This window comes from Nycticebus coucang, chromosome 11 (genome assembly GCF_027406575.1).
Source record: "Nycticebus coucang isolate mNycCou1 chromosome 11, mNycCou1.pri, whole genome shotgun sequence".
Lineage (NCBI taxonomy): Eukaryota > Metazoa > Chordata > Mammalia > Primates > Lorisidae > Nycticebus > Nycticebus coucang.
The window spans coordinates 23764346-23777056 of record NC_069790.1 but is presented as its reverse complement, the minus strand read 5'-3'; the positions used below and the strand labels follow the sequence as shown (position 1 = coordinate 23777056).

Genomic DNA, 12711 nt, shown 5'->3' with positions numbered 1-12711 from the left:
TTGGTGGATTTCTCTTAGTTTACCTGTTCTCTTTAATAAAACTAAAAAAGTCATTGCCAGTATTTCTTTGGGAAATTTTACACATCTTTTTGACTTCAGTTATTGCTATATAGGGAATCTTTAGTTGATGCCATTTAAAAAGGTGTTTGTGGAAATGGTGATATTTATATCTTAATGCATTGTATGTTTTTTCTAAATAAAGTAACTCTTAGAACACTGATGTTGCTCATGATTATCTTACCATTATCTAAATCTCACCAAATATCTATGTAAATAACTGATTTATTCACATTATCTGAATGTCTGGCAGTGGTTTGACATAGCCATGTTGTGGGCAGACAGACTAAATAATGGAATAGGGCAAGAATTTTTAAAATAGGAACTACATGAACTATATAGACTGAAACCTGAATAATCATTACAATTCCTTGATGTTTTTTTGGCTTCAGCACCACACAGATTCCTACCTGGGAGATACCTTTGGTTATGGGAGGGGATAGATATGAAGAGAATGTGGTTTTCTGGGGTTTTCGATTGTTGGTGTTCTCTACTGCTCAGAGTATTAATCCCCCAAAAGCAATGAAAGAATTTGTATGCAACCTATATTTGGTATTTTTTCTTTTTGTATAAGGTATTAATTATAGTCTAACAATTTGGAGAGACAAAACCATCCTATAAATGGAAAGAGAACCATGTGTTTTGTCCATAGTCAACAGTAAAGTAATTAGTAAGTTATATAGAATTATGCTTAGCTCTCAGATGGTATTTTCTTTGGGTTCCATGTATTCACCTCTTTGTAAAAGTTGTTTGATAATCAACCAAGGCTTCAAGTGTGCTACATGGTAAGTTTTGTTCTGTTTACTAGAAGAGTGAATTGAGTAATAAATAAATAAATAAATAATAAATAAAGTTTATTTATTTATTATTTATTTATTACTCAGTTCAATAAATTTATTACTCAATTAAATAAATTTATAAATTTATTACTCAATAAAGTTTATTTATTTATTTATTTATTTCTTAAAATGTAGAACACTTCATGAATTTGTGTGTCATCCTTGTGCAGGGGCCATGCTAATCTTCCCTGTATCATTCCAATTTTAGTATCTGTGCTGCCGAAGTGAGCATGAAGAAGGTCAAGTTTAAAGGTCCTTAGCATATCCATTTTGATTATTTTGTTTTTAGGTGTAAAATAATTTCAGTGGCTGAGTGTGGTGGCTCACACCCGCAATCCTGCACTTCAAGAGGCTCAGGCTGGAGGATCATTTGAGGTCAGGAGTTTGAGACCAGCCTGAGTAAGAGCAAGACTCTCTCTTGACTAAAATTAGAAAAAAATCACCTGGGTGTTGTGGTGGGTGCATGTCCCAGATACTTGGGAGGTTGAAGCAGGAGGATCACTTAAACCTAAGAGTTTAAGGTTGTTGTGAGGTAGGCTAGTGTCATGTCACTCTAACCTGAAAAATAGAGTGAGACTCTGTCTCGAAAAAGAAATAAAGGAAAAAGGCAATCAGCGTTATGTATTTGAAAAAGCATTGGGCTTTGTAAAAGGTTTTTGTTAAATATCTCCTCCCCAAAAAGTATATGTGAGCTTAAACTATATTACTCAAAATAAGTTCAGAATAGGGAACATGAGAGTCTTATTTTACTTCTTAGTAGACAGGACCTTTGTTCTTTTTTATTCAGTAGACATGTTAGGTATAAAGACTGCTATGGCTCTTATAGAGCTCTCCTCATGGGACAGACAAACTGATAACTAGAACCCAAATGGATTCCTTGATGTGCTTACAGAAATTTACTTCTGGTGCTGCTGGATCCAAAAATAATGAGACTTCATAATAGATTTTATTTGTAAAGAATCTTCAGAGATGAGTAGGAAATTATCAGTTACAGAGTTTCCAGGAAGAGGAAAATTTTATATTCTGATGTTTCTAAACATCTAATGATGAAGTTTCTAAGAATCACTTAATTTTTTTGTGTGCCTAGAAATTCATGTGTTAGGGGTTCTATGATAGTCCTTTAATGAAGCCAAGAAATTTAGGGACAAGTCACCTGATGCCCACTTCATGTTCCTGTGAATAGTTTAATGTATACATTCATTAATATAATATTGCTGTTAATATTTACTTTAGAATTTCTGAGCAGTATTATCAAAGCATAATGGTAAATAGTATATAAAATGAGCTTGGTAAAAGCCTTTTGACAAGTAAATGTTGAGAGAGAGAATCAAGATGGCTTACTAGGCACAGGTAGTATGTGCTTCCTCCAAGGAGAGGAACCAGAATAGTAACTAGATTCTCAGATTTTGAACAGATTTTCTAGGAGCGAGTGCTAGGATTCACCATGGAAGCAATGGGAAGCACTAAAAGTAGGGTAGGAGAGGGTTCTGAGCATCTTGCCTGGCAAGGGACTGGCTAATATCCAGAAGAAGCTCAGACTAACAGCAGACTTCTCAGCAAAAACTTTACAGGCCAGAAGAGAATAGGATGGCATTTTCAAAGTTCTGAAAGAAAAAAAATAACAAAAAAACTACCAGCCAGGAATTTTTATGTCTGGCGAGAATAAGCTTCATAAATAAAGGAGAAATGAAGTGTTTCCCAGACAATCAAATACTGAGAGAATTATGACTGCTAGACTGGTTCTACAGGAAATGCTCAAAGGTGTCTTAAAAATGAAACAAGAAGTTAATATGCACTATCTCAAAAACATATGGAAATATAAAACTGAAGCCTAATAAAACCATCATAGCAAGGAGGAAAAGATAGGAATTAAATGGTAGCATTACAAAAATTCAACAAACCACCTTGACAAAAAGAAAGAAAAAGTAATTTATAAAATGAATAGAAAACAATTAGCAAGGTCAGAAGAACAAAGCCTTAATGTTAACGTTGAATGTAAATGGATTAAATGCTACATTAAAAAATATAGTTTTGCAGAATTGATAAAAACCGTGATCCAACTATAACCTGTTCATAAGAAACTCATCTTACCTATAAACATCCATACAGACTGAAAGTAAAAGGATGGAGAAAGATATTCCACACCAATGGCAACCAAAAGCAGACACAAATAGCAATACTTACATCAGGTAAAACTGACTTGAAATCAAAAACAGTAAAAAAAAAAAGACAAAGAAAAAGTTTACATAATGATCCTAAATAGATGTGCACCTAAGATTGGAGCACCTAGATTCGTAAAACAAATATTACTGCACCTAAAGAAAGAAATAGACAGTAACACGATACTAATGAGGAACTTCAAAACCCCACTCACACAACTCGATAGATCATCAAAAGAGAATGTCAACAAAGAAACACTGGATTTAAAATGGACTTACCCTGAATGACTTAACAGAAATTTACTGAGCATTTTACTCAAAACTGCAGAATATACATTCTTTTCATCAGCACATGGAACTTTCTCCTAGGTAAACCACATGTTAGGCCACAAAACAAGTTTTTACAAATTAAAAAAAATCAAAATCACTTCAGATAACAGTGCAAGAAATCTAGAAATCAATACAAGGAGGAACTTCAGAAACTACATAAATATAAGGAAATTAAACAACATGCTCCTAAATGATCATTGGGTCAATGAACAAATAAACAGGGAAATAAAAAAAATTTTTCAAATGAGTGAAAATGAAAATAGAACATACTAAAACCTATGGGATATAGCAAAAGCAGACATAAAAGGGAAGTTAATAGTATTAAATGCCTATGTCTAAAAAGTAGAAGGATTTGAAATTAACAATAAACATAATACCTCTAGGAATAAGAAAAACAAGACCAAACTAAAGCCAGAAATACCAGAAGAAAAGAAATAACAAAGATCAGAGAAGAATGAAAGGAGAGACCAATAAAGCAATACAAAAGATCAATGAAAAGTTAGTTTTTTGAAAAACAAACAAAATTGAGTAGCAAGATTGAATCACTAATTTAAAAAGTCTCCCAAAAACAAAAAGCACAGGACTAGATGTATTCATAGCTGAAATCTACCACATGTGCAAGGAAGAACTGGTGCCAATCCTAATGAAACTGTTTCGAAAGATTGAGAAGTAGACAATCCTTCTGAACTCCTATGAAACCAATATCACCTTGATACCAAAGCCAGAAAAGGATATAATAAAAAAGCTACAGATCAATATCTCTGATGAATATAGATGAAAAAATTCCCAATGAAATACTATCAAATTGGGTGGCACCTGGGGCTCAGTGAGTAGGGCGCCGGCCCCATATACTGAGGGTAGTGGGTTCAAACCCAGCCTCAGCCGAACTGCAACCAATAAATAGCTGGGTGTTGTGGCGGGTGCCTGTAGTCCCAGCTGCTCGGGAGGCTGAGGCAAGAGAATCACGTAAGCCCAAAAGCTAGGAGGTTGCTGTGAGCCGTGTGACGCCAATGGCACTCTACTGAGGGCGGTAAAGTGAGACTCTGTCTCTACAAAAAAAAAAAAAATAAATAAATAAAAGAAATACTATCAAATTGAATCCAATAGCACATCAAAAAATAATTCATGATCAAGAGGGTCTCATCCCAGGGATGCAAGAATGGTTCAACATCTACAAGTCAATAAATGTGATTCACCACATAAACAGTTAACAACAAAAACCAGATGACAATCTTAAGGGATGCAGATAAAGAATTTCATTAAGTCCAGCACCCCTTCATGAAAATATAATCCCCAAAAGCCTCAGCACAGATGGAGGGGAGGGGCAAGATGGCCGACTGGAGCCAGACTCTGATAGAAGCTCCCATTCAGAGGAAAGGATAATGTCCAGAAAGTACCCAATTAAGCTGAAGACTGGGAGCTGAGCCAAGAGAGAAGAGTGATAACTGCAGGTCACCTCTGCTGAGGCAAGCTGCAACTCCAAGAAAGCAAACTTCAGGTACAAAATTTGTGCAAAAGGAAAAGTGTCCGTTTCCTCCCCCAAGAAAGTTGTGCGTGTGTGTTTTCTTTTTTTCATTTTTTCTTTTTTCTTTCTCTCTTCATTTGCTCCTATAGGTTTTCTATAGGCCAGTGGTGAACTGAGGACTTCTTGTCTCACCCCACGGGTGAGAACTGTAGGAAGTGGGGTCTACTTCCCCAGAGGAACTCTGTTGTGACCCTGAGCACTCTCTTGCCAGGCAGAAAAATTAAACTAACATTTTCCCTGCCATTCTGAACTTCCAGTACACCCTTTTCCCCTTGCCTGATGAACCAGAATCCTAACCCCTGCAGAGACTGTGGGAAGAAGTTCATGAGCAGTGCCCTCCACCCTGCTGGACCAAGTGCTAGCGCCCTGCCCTGCCAGAGCCTCTTCCCCAAAGATTCAACAACAACTGAGTGATCCCGCCGGGGTCTAATCTTGGAGAGACACCTCCCCAACTCTAAAGACTGCCAGAGGAAACCAGAACTCACTCTATAGGGATACCGGTGCTGCAGAGTGGCTGGAGCAATGGCTCTGTGGCTGAGGGAGAAAAGCATTTGCTGACTTATTACCCTCAGGATTAGACTGAGTTCAAGTGGAACCTTCGGGTATTGAGTACCCAAGGCAGGCAGGCCTCAGCTCCCCCAGCCAGTAGTGGCTGGGCCATGGGGGCATTGACCTTCTTTTGACTCTGACAGGCACAAAGCCCTGGCACATCTGCTTATTGGAGGGAGCAGGACCTCAGCCCTGTGGGGTCACTAGTGACTGGGCATGAAATAGGAGCAAAGTGGAGAAAGAGACACAGCCCCCTGGTCCAGCTCTGCTAGTGGGCTGGCCTTTCTGACTCCACAGGGTACCGGAGCAAGCCAAATTTGAACAGCCAGTAGACCTCCACCATCTAGTTGCTAGAGATCTTTCGAACTCTCCCACTTGAGAGTTCATACTGTCAATTGGTTTGGAAGTCCTAACCTGGGCCAATCACCCAAGGACCCTCTCGGGTGGTACCCTGGTTGTATGGCAATGGGAAGTGTTGATTTTCCTCTTCCACTTGTCCGTGGCGGGTGGAGTGTCTTAGTTGCTTGTATTTATCCACAGCTAAGACTTCAGCAGAGTCACTCATCTAGGATTGGACAAGAACCAGCTGAATACAATACAAGACAGAGCCACCTAACCCTATCACACCAAGCAGATTTCCTCGGCCTCAGACTGTAATATGATTCTCTCAATTAATCCAGAAAAAGCTTTTGATAATATCCAGCATCCTTTCTTGATCAGAATGCTTAAGAAAATTGGTATAGAGGGAACATTTCTTAAACTGTTAGAGGCCATCTACAGAAAACCCACAGCCAATATCATATTGAACGAAGTAAAATTAAAATCATTTCTACTCAGCTCAGGAACCAGGCTAGGATGCCCTACTGTCTCCACTGCTTTTTAACATTGTAATGAAAGTCTTAGCCACTGCAATTAGGCAAGTGAAGGCAATGAAGGGGATCCAAATAGGACCAGAGGAGATCAAACTGTCATTCTTCATAGATGATATGATTATGTATCTGGAAAACGCCAGAGAATCAACTACAAAACTCCTAGACATGATCAAGGAATGCAGCAGTGTCTCTGGATAGAAAATTAACACTCCCAAATCTGTAGCCTTTAAATATATCGACAGTAGTCAAGGGGAAAGAACAATCAAGGACTCTATTTCCTTTACAGTAGTGCCAAAGAAGATGAAATATCTGGGAGTGTAACTAACTAAGGACGCGAAAGATCTCTATAAAGAGAACTATGAAACTGAGAAAAGAAATAGCTGAAGATGTTAACAAATGGAAAAACATACCATGCTAATGGCTGGGAAGAATCAACATTGTTAAAATGTCTATACTACCTAAAGCAATCTACACATTTAATGTGATTCCTATTAAAATACCTCTGTCATACTTTAAAGACCTAGAATAATTAGTACTTTGTTTTATACGGAAACAGAAAAAAATCTAGAATAGTCAAGACATTACTCAGAAATAGAAACAAATCAGGAAGAATCATGCTTCTAGACTTCAGACTATACTATAAATCAATAGTGATCAAGACAGCATGGCTCTGGCACAAAAATAGAGAGGTAGATGTATGGAACTGAATTGAAGACCATGAGGTGAACCCAGACACTTATAGTCATTTGATCTTTGATAAGCCTATCAAAAATATAAATTGGGGGAAAGATTCCCTATTCAACAAATGGTGCTGAGTGAATTGGCTGGTGACCTGTAGAAGACTGAAACTGGACCCACATCTTTCTCGTCTAACAAAAATTGACTTTCACTAGTTAAAGGACTTAAACTTAAGTTTAAGTTAAAGCAACATCAAAAATACATTACTGAGATCTGATCAAATTAAAAAGCTTCTGCACTGCCAAGAACACACTAAGTAAAGCAAATAGACAGCCCTCAGAATGGGAGAGGATTTTTGCAAGTTATATTTCCGACAAAGGTCTAATAACCAGAATCCACGGAGAACTGAAACTTATTACTAAGAAAAAAACAAGTGATCCTATTTCATGGTGGGCAAGAGACATGAACAGAAGCTTCTCTGAAGTAGACAGGCGCGTGGCCTACAGACACATGAAAAAATGGTAATCATCTTTAATCATCAGAGAAATGCAAAGCAAAACCACTCTGAGATATCACCTAACTCCAGTAAGAGTACCCCACATCACAAAATTCCAAAACCAGAGATGTTGTTTTGGATGTGGAGAAAAGGCAACACTTCTGCACTGCTGGTGGGAATGCAAGCTAGTATGTTCCTTTTGGAAGGAAGTTTGGAGAACACTCAGGGATGTAAATGTAGACCTGCCATTTGATCCTGCAATTCCTCTTTGTGTGTATATCCAAAGGACTAAAAATCTTTTGGCAGTAAAGATATTTGCACCAGATTGTTCATTGAGGCTCAATTCATAATTGCCAGGTCATGGAAGAAGCCCAAGTGCCCATCGACCCATGAATGGATTAGTAAATTGTGGTATATGTATACCATGGAATACTATGCAGCAGTAAAAAAATGGAGACTTTACCTCTTTTATGTTTACATGGATGGAGCTGGAAAATATTCTTCTTGGTAAAGTATCTCAGGAATGGAAAAAAAAATCCAATGTACTCAGTACTACTGTGAAACCAATTTCTAATCAGTCACACTTGCATATGAAAAATGAAACATAATTATAGCCTAGGATGAAGGAGGGAAGGGGAGAGATAAGGGAATGGAGGGAAGGTTAGTAGGAGGACCACACCTATGGAGCATATTGCAAGTATAAGTTGGATCTATCAGGTGTAGAACACAAATGTCTTAAAACTGTAATTGAGTAAATGAGGTGAAGGCTATGTTGATTAGTAGGATGTGAGCACTCCAATTTGTATAAATAATCAACACATTGAATCTCATAATGGCACAAATGCATTCATGATCTATGTACAAATGACTTTAAAAAAAAGCCTCAGCACAGAAGGAACATAACCTCAAAATAATAAGAGCCACATATGGTAAATCCATAGCCAACATCAGACTGGATGAAAACATTCGTCATAAGAACTGGGACAAGACAAATATGTCTACTATCACCACTTCTATTCAACATACTACCAGAAGTCTTAGAGCAGTCAGGAAAAGAAATATAAAGGACATCCAAATTTGAAAACAGGGAGTGAAATTGTCTCTGTTTACTTATTATATGATGTGCCTAGAAAATAGTAATGATTCCTCCAAAAGACTCCTGGATTTGAAAACTGAATTCAGCAAAGCCTCAGGTTTTAAAACCAACATGCAAAAATCAATAGCATTTCTGTCCACCAATGACCAAACCTTGGAGCAAATCAAGAACTCAATCCCATTTACAATAGCTGAAAAATAAATAAGTAAATAAATTAATAAATAAATAAAATACTTGAGAATAAGTTTAACCAAGCAAATGAAAGATCTTTTCAAGGAGAAATAAAAGTCACTGATGAAGGAAATTATAGAAAATACAAACAAATGGAAAAACATCTCATGTTCATGCATCAGAAGAATCAATACTGCCCAGAGCAATCTATATATTTAATGTAATTTATATCAAAATGCCAATGTAATTTTTCACAGAATTAGAAAAAATAATTCTAAAATTTACATGGAACCAAAAATGGGCTCAAATAGCTAAAACAATGCTAAGCAAAAAGAGCAAAACTGGAGGCATCACATTACCTGACTTCAAATTATGCTATAATTCTATAGTAACCAAAACAGCATAATGCTGGCATAAAAGAAGACACATAGATCAGTGAAACAGATTAGAGAGTTCAGAAACAAAGTCATATATATACAGCCATCTCATCTTTGACAAAACGGGTAAAAACTTATGCAGCATTCAATAAATGGTGCTGGGAAAATTAGCCATATGCAGAAGAATTAAACTAGATCCCTATCGCTCACTGTATATAAAAAATATCTCAAGGTGGATTAAAGTGTAAGGCCTAAAATCATAAAAATCATAGGAGAAAACCTAGAAAATACTACTGGACATTGGCCTAATGTCCCAAAGCAAATGCGACAAAATAGACAAATGGGACTAAATTAATCTAAAAAGCTTCTGCACAGCAAAAGAAATAAACCAAAGAGAAAATAGACAATCTGTAGAAAGGGTGGAAATATTTGCTAACTATGTATTTGAGAAAAAACTAAGGAACTCACAGTTCACCCAGAATAAAACAACCCCATTACAAAGTGGGAAATGACATAAACCGGCATTTTTCAAAAGAAGATAAACAAATGATCAAAAGCATATGAAAAATACTCAATATCACTACTCATCACAGCAATGCAAATTTAAACCACAATGAGATACCATCTTATTCCAAGTAGAATGACCTTAATCAAAAAGTCAAAAACCAAGAAATGTTAGCAAGAAGTTGTATAAAAGGGCATATTTATACACTATTTGTGGCAAGGCAAATTAGTACAATCCGTGTGGAGATTTCTCAAAGAACTAAAAGTAGATCTACCCTTTGATCCTGCAGTCCCACTCGTGGGTGTCTACCAATAGGAAAAGAAGTCATAACAAAAAGAACCTGCACTCATATGTTAATAGCATAATTCGCAATCACAAAGATATAGAATCAATCTAAGTGCCCATCAGCTAATATGTGAATTAGGAAAATATGTTGTTTGTGTACCTTGATTACTATGTAGCCTAAGAAAGAATGAAATGATGTCTTTTGCAGCATCTGGGTTCAAGGACCAGATGGGTTTACATCAGAATTCTACCAAACCATTAAAGAAGAACTAGTACCTATATTACTACACCTCTTCCAAAATATAGAAAAAGAAGGAATACTACCCAACACATTCTATGAAGCAAACATTACCTTGATCCCCAAACCAGGGAAAGACCCAACAAAAAAAGAAAATTATAGACCTTATCACTAATGAATATTGATGCTAAAATACTCAAAAAGATCCTAACAAACAGAATCCAGCAACACATCAAAAAAATTACACACCACGACCAAGTGGGATTTATCCCAGGGTCTCAAGGCTGTTTCAATATACATACATCTATAAATGTAATTCAGCACATAAACAAAGTAAAAAATAAGGACCATATGATTCTTTCAATTGATGCAGAAAAAGCTTTTGATAATATCCAGCATCCCTTCATGATCAGAACACTTAAGAAAATTGGTATAGAAGGGACATTTCTTAAACTAATAGAGGCCATCTACAGCAAACCCACAGCCAATATCGTATTGAATGCAATTAAATTGAAATCATTTCCAATTAGATCAGGAACCAGGCAAGGTTGCCCATTGTCTCCATTGCTCTTTAACATTGTAATGGAAGTTTTAGCCATTTCAATTAGGAAAGAAGAGGCAATCGAGGGTACCTACATAGAGTCAGAAGAGATCAAACTTTCACTCTTCACAGATGATATGATCATATATCTGGAAAACACTAGGGACTCTACTACAAAACTTTTAGAAGTGATCAAGGAATACAGCAATGTCTCAGGCTACAAAATCAACGCCCATAAATCTGTAGCCTTTATATATACCAACAACACCCAAGTTGAAAAAACAATCAAAGACTCTATTCCTTTCACAGTAGTGCCAAAGAAGATGAAACATTTGGGAGTGTACCTAACAAAGGACGTGAAAGATCTCTACAAAGAGAACTATGAAACTTTAAGAAAAGAAATAGGTGAAGATGTTAACAAATGGACAAACATACCATGCTCATGGCTGGGAAGAATCAACATCGTTAAAATGTCTATACTACCCAAAGCAATATATAATTTTAATGCAATTCCTATTAAAGCTCCACTGTCATTTTAAAGATCTTGATAAAATAATACTTCGTTTTATATGGAATCAGAAAAAACCTCGAATAGCCAAAACATTACTCAGCAATAAAACAAAGCAGGAGGAATCACGCTACCAGACCTCCGACTGTACTATAAATTGATAGTGATCAAAACAGCATAGTATTGGCACAAAAACAGAGAAGTAGATGTCTGGAACAGAATAGAGAACCAAGGGATGAATCCAGCTACTTACCGTTATTTGATCTTTGACAAGCCAAGTAAAAACATTCAGTGGGGAAAAGATTCTCTATTTAACAAATGGTGCTGGGTGAACTGGCTGGCAACCTGTAGAAGATTGAAACTGGACCCACACCTTTCACCATTAACTAAGATAGACTCTCACTGGATAAAAGATTTAAACTTAAGACATGAAACTATAAAAATACTTTAAGAAAGTACAGGAAAAACTCTTGAAGGAATTGGCCTGGGTGAATATTTTATGAGGAGGACTCCCTGGGCAGTTGAAGCAGTATCAAAAATACAGTACTGGGACCTGATCAAACTAAAAAGCTTCTGCACAGCCAAGAACATAGTAAGTACAGCAAGCAGACAGCCCTCAGAATGGGAGAAAATATTTTCAGGTTATACCTCCGATAAAGGTCTAATAACCAGAATCCACAGAGAACTCAAACGTATTACCAAGAAAAGAACATGTGATCCCATCTCAGGGTGGGCAAGGGACTTGAAGAGAAACTTCTCTAAAGAAGACAGACGCACGATCTACAAACACATGAAAAAAAGCTCATCATCCTTAATCATCAGAGAAATGCAAATCAAAACTACTTTGAGATATCACCTAACCCCAGTACGAGTAGCCCACATAACAAAATCCCAAAACCAGAGATGTTGGCGTGGATGTGGAGAAAAGGGCACACTTCTGCACTGCTGGTGGGAATGCACACTAATACGTTCCTTCAGGAAGGATGTTTGGAGAATACTTAGAGACCTAAAAATAGACCTGCTATTCGACCCTATAATTCCTTTACTAGGTATATACCCAGAAGACCTAAAATCACAATATAACAAAGACATCTGTACCAGAATGTTTATTGCAGCCCAATTCATAATTGCTAAGTCATGGAAGAAACCCAAGTGCCCATCGACCCACTAATGGACTAGCAAATTGTGGTACATGTATACCATGGAATATTATGCAGCCTTAAAGAAAGATGGAGACTTAACCTCTTTCATGTTTATGTGGATGGAGCTGGAACATATTTTTCTTAGCAAAGTATCTCAGGAATAGAAGAAATAGTATCCAATGTACTCAGTCCTGCTATGAATCCAAATTATAGCTTTCAGATGAAGGCTACAACCCAACTACAGCACAAGACTATGAGGAAAGGGCCAAGGAAGGGGAAGGGAGGGGAGGTTAGGGTGGAGGGAGAGTAATGAGTAATGCACCTATGATGCATCTTAGAATGG

At 37.0% G+C, this 12711-nt stretch overlaps 1 protein-coding gene and 1 non-coding gene across 4 annotated transcripts in view; one reads left to right on the top strand and one right to left on the bottom strand.

Annotated features, from left to right (window-relative positions):
* BBS9 (Bardet-Biedl syndrome 9) overlaps positions 1–12711 on the top strand; it is a 610039-nt gene that overhangs the window by 352730 nt on the left and 244598 nt on the right. The gene's annotated exons all lie outside the window — the stretch shown is intronic.
* Positions 1022–1128, bottom strand: LOC128560510 (U6 spliceosomal RNA). The gene has a single exon (XR_008373008.1). It is a non-coding gene; the product is annotated as a U6 spliceosomal RNA (small nuclear RNA).